At 33.6% G+C, this 4,143-nt stretch overlaps 1 protein-coding gene across 4 annotated transcripts in view; it reads left to right on the top strand.

Annotated features, from left to right (window-relative positions):
• Positions 1-4,143, top strand: part of LOC106874363 (uncharacterized) — a 607,119-nt gene that overhangs the window by 129,397 nt on the left and 473,579 nt on the right. The window contains exon 1 of one of the 4 annotated variants that reach the window (XM_014922076.2): positions 312-496. The exons of the other annotated variants lie outside the window; for them this stretch is intronic. The gene's annotated coding sequence lies outside the window, so the exon portion shown is untranslated. Of the gene's footprint in view, positions 1-311; positions 497-4,143 lie in introns of those variants that run through there. 4 annotated transcript variants of the gene reach the window in all.

Raw genomic sequence — 4,143 nt, 5'->3', positions numbered from 1 at the left:
TATATATATATATATATATATATATATCAATATATATATATAGCTTACTGTGTATATATATATATATATATGTATATATATATATATATATATAACTTCTCTCTTTAATTCATGATAAAGTTACTGTAGCTTTTATGATTGTGAAGTTTATAATTTACTTCTGTGAAACCTCTTAATCACTTCAATGTGTGTATGTATATATATGTGTGTGTGGTGTGTGCATGTACGTATTATATATATAGTTAGTGAAGAAACTGGATCTTAATTCACAAATGTAGAAAGGAGGCCGACATGAGAATGAATATAAAGTGTGAGAAAGGGAAGAAAGCACAATACTATGCATTGTATGTGAAAGCAAAAAGTCAAATTAACAGCCACAAAAATAATCAGCCATGTTTAGTGATAGATGTCAAACCAGTTTGACATCAGAGAAGAATGATAGGGATAGGTGAGGCAGATCTACTCAGGGACACTTGTATGACAAACACAGTTTAAGGTAATATAAATTTAATTTAGTGATCAAAAAATTTCAATTAATTAAATATTACATTTGTAGGGAGGAGAAACGAAAAAGAATGCACAGGGACAGATGTGGCTCTGTGGTAAGAAGTTTGCTTCCTAACCATATGGTTCCTGGTTTTAGTCCCGCTGAGTGGCTCCTTGGGCAAGTATCATCTTCTATAGCCCAGGGCTAAACAAAACCATATGAATGGATTTGACAGATGGAAACTAAAAGAAGCCTGTCGTATGTGTATGTATGTGTGTATATATATATATATATATATATATAGTCTGTTAAAGTCTGTCATACCGGCCATGACAAAGGGAAATAGCCCTGAAACTCGAGTCGCCTTTATATATATATATTTATATTTATATATTTATATATTTGATCCTTTATATTGAAAACTCAATATTTCATCTACATTCAATACTTTCTTTCATGGTGCCATCCATTTTTATTTTATTTTATTTTATATTGTATATTGTATATTATATTATATATTGTATATTCCATATTCTATACCCCACATTAGTTCTGCAGGAATATAAATAAAACATAAAAAAACAGACAGTGTTGGAACTCTTTTAAGCAAAATAATATATTCCTCTATACACAATCATACAAAAAAACCCCACCTTTTTTTGTATTTATTTTTACTCGCATATATATATATATATATATATATATATATATATATATGATGGGCTTCTTTCGGTTTCCATCTACTAAATCCACTCATAAGGTTTTGCTCAACCCAAGGTTATAGTAGAAGATACTTGCCCAAGTTTCCATTCAGTTGAACTAAGCCTGGAACCATGTGGTTGGGAAATGGGCTTCTTAGACTTTCATTAACCAAAACATAGCTTTCTGTTTTATGAAAACATGAATAATGGGTAAATATATATACTGCACCATCTGATGTATATATGTGTGTGTTTGTGTGTGTGTGTGTGTGTATCTATGTGTGTGTGTTTGTGTTTTTTCCCCCATCACCACCACCATTGCCTGATAAACAGTGTTGGTTGTTTACAGCTCCTTAACTCAGCAGTTTAACAAAAAGAGACTGGTAGAACAAGTACCAGGCTTAAAAAAAAAAGTACTGGGGTTGATTTGTTAAATCCTTCAAGACGGTCACCCAGGATGGCTGCAGTCCAATGACTGAAACATGCAGTAGATAAAAGATTAGCTTATTGACTCATTCTGGTTAAGAAACAACTTGAAAATTAAAATTGATTGAATTTGATAAATATGTGGTTATAGTGCTGAAAATAAGCCTGGCTTTTCACAATTACAGGATGAATCTAGACATGTTTTGGTTGTATTAGACCTCCTCAGCAAAGCATAGGTCTTACATACTCTTACTTTCTAGATTTTAATATTCACACTAAAATATAATTCTTTACAGATTGTAATTATTGTCATCTTTAATGAAATGTCTTACTTTGTAAAATTATGTTTAATTAACAAGTCATACACACTTTCTTAAAAGCAAATTTAAAATTTAATGGCAAAATTTTATTAAATGATTTACAGTTATATTTGCTACATAGCACAGTATGTGTAAGTTTGTTTCACTCTTAAGAAACTTTTTCAATGAAGCTCAGGTTTTACTCTTTACTTTCCAATGTACAAATGGGAGAGCGAGTGCTCATTTCATGTAATAGTTTATTCATCCATTCAAAGCTGATGATAATTCACTCTAATTCTTCACACGAAAATGATTATATACAGTACCCAAGTAGCAACATCATCAATCATCACCTTTATAGCATATATATATATATATATATATATATGTATATACATATATACATATATATATATATATATATATATGTATATACATATATATATGATGATGATGATGGCCGTCCACTCGTGTATGCTTGTCAAGGGCAGGGCTCATTAGCCACCAATGGAGCCGCAAATGCAAAATATTAGTCCTAGAGCGCACTATGTTCCTGAAGGTCGGCAATGGTTTTCCTCGGCCAAATATACATACATACATACACAGAGTGTGATGGGTAAATTGTCACCATTTTATATCCTTAATTTTGTGTATGCGCATTGCTTGTTTTTGATGTTGTTGACCATGCAGTATAGTGAGGTCAGTTGGACACTGTCTGTAAGACAAACAGCATCATGATGCAATTCACTCTACCAGAAATTTGGAAACAACATGTTGTGCTTGGCATTCATGCCAGAAGCTCCAATACAAACATTTCAGAGTGTTTGGCTGTCAGTCTGAGGACAATACAATCTGAGGACATGTACCAAGTGTAATAAAAACAAGCATCCAGTCAACATCATGGTGTTTGGAGTGATCACTAGTGATGGTGACATTATGCCTCCATTCATCTTTCCACATGGTCTCAGACTCAACATGGAGGCCTACATAAACTGCTTGGAGGAAGTAGTATTGCCCTGGGTGAAGAGGGTGGCTGCTGGAAGACCATATGTCTAGCAACAGGACTCTGCACCATACCACACAAGCAGGAGAACCCAGTCATGGCTGTCGGGTAATTTCTGTGACCACATCACCCCTAACATCTGGTCACCTAACTCCCCAGACTGAAACCCCCTTGATTATTATGTGTGGTGTGCAGTTGAGCAAGAGACCTACAAAACTCCTTGTAACACCAAAGATGAATGGAAGGCAAGGATTATGGCAGCATTCACCAACTTGAACAAGGAGACTGTCCATCAGAGTTGCAGGAGATTCTGAAGTCATCTGAAGCTTGTTGTTGAAGCCAATGGCGATTTTATTGAATAAATTTACTCTTAAGTATTTCAAGTTATTTTAATGTAATTTTGCTAAATATATCTGTTGAAATGAGATGTCAGTGTTATTTTCATTTTTGTTTAATTTAGACAATAGTTTAGACAACCACACCCTGTATATTGTTTACAAATATCATATGTAGTATTAGAGAGTTTAAGTATATATTCATTAAATTTGGCTGAAATTGATGGGTGAGCATTTGGCCCAATCGGATTCACAAGTAGCCGTGTTAGTGTTCATTTACGGGTTCGATTCTGGCTGGAGTTAGCTCATCACTTTTCAGTCATTTGTTTGTACTTAATTGTTGCTTCAAATTGGAGAATATATATTATCATGATTTATTATTATACAGTTATTATATTATGAGTCTTCCATAGTAGCGTCCTCTCTGTAACTTATAAAGCCTTTCTGGTTTGTTTTCAAATATTATATTTAGTATTAGACAGTTTAAGTATATATTCATTAAATTTGGCTGAAAATGATGGGTAAGCGTTTGGCCCAATCGGATACACAAGGAGCCATGTTAGCATTCATTTGTGGGTTCAATTCTGACTGGGGTTAGCTCATCATTTTTTGGTCATTTGTCTGTATTAAAAATTGTTGCTTCAAATCAGAGAATATATAATATTGTGATATATTATTATAGAGCTATATACATATATATATACATATGATGACAAGTGACTGAGATCTTGGTGATATGCTGTGATTCAAAAGACTTGTCAAGCCAAGTGAAATTGTAATCATGGCTGTTGCTGGTGTCATGTAAATGGCACCTGTGAAATCATAGTTGTGGCTATTGCTGGTGTCACCCATGCTGGTGGCACATAAAAATCACCCACTACACTCTTGGAGT

Source organism: Octopus bimaculoides, chromosome 1 (assembly GCF_001194135.2).
Source record: "Octopus bimaculoides isolate UCB-OBI-ISO-001 chromosome 1, ASM119413v2, whole genome shotgun sequence".
Taxonomy (NCBI): Eukaryota; Metazoa; Mollusca; class Cephalopoda; order Octopoda; family Octopodidae; genus Octopus; species Octopus bimaculoides.
Note: the sequence above shows the minus strand (reverse complement) of the source record. Positions and strands in the feature narration are given on the sequence as shown.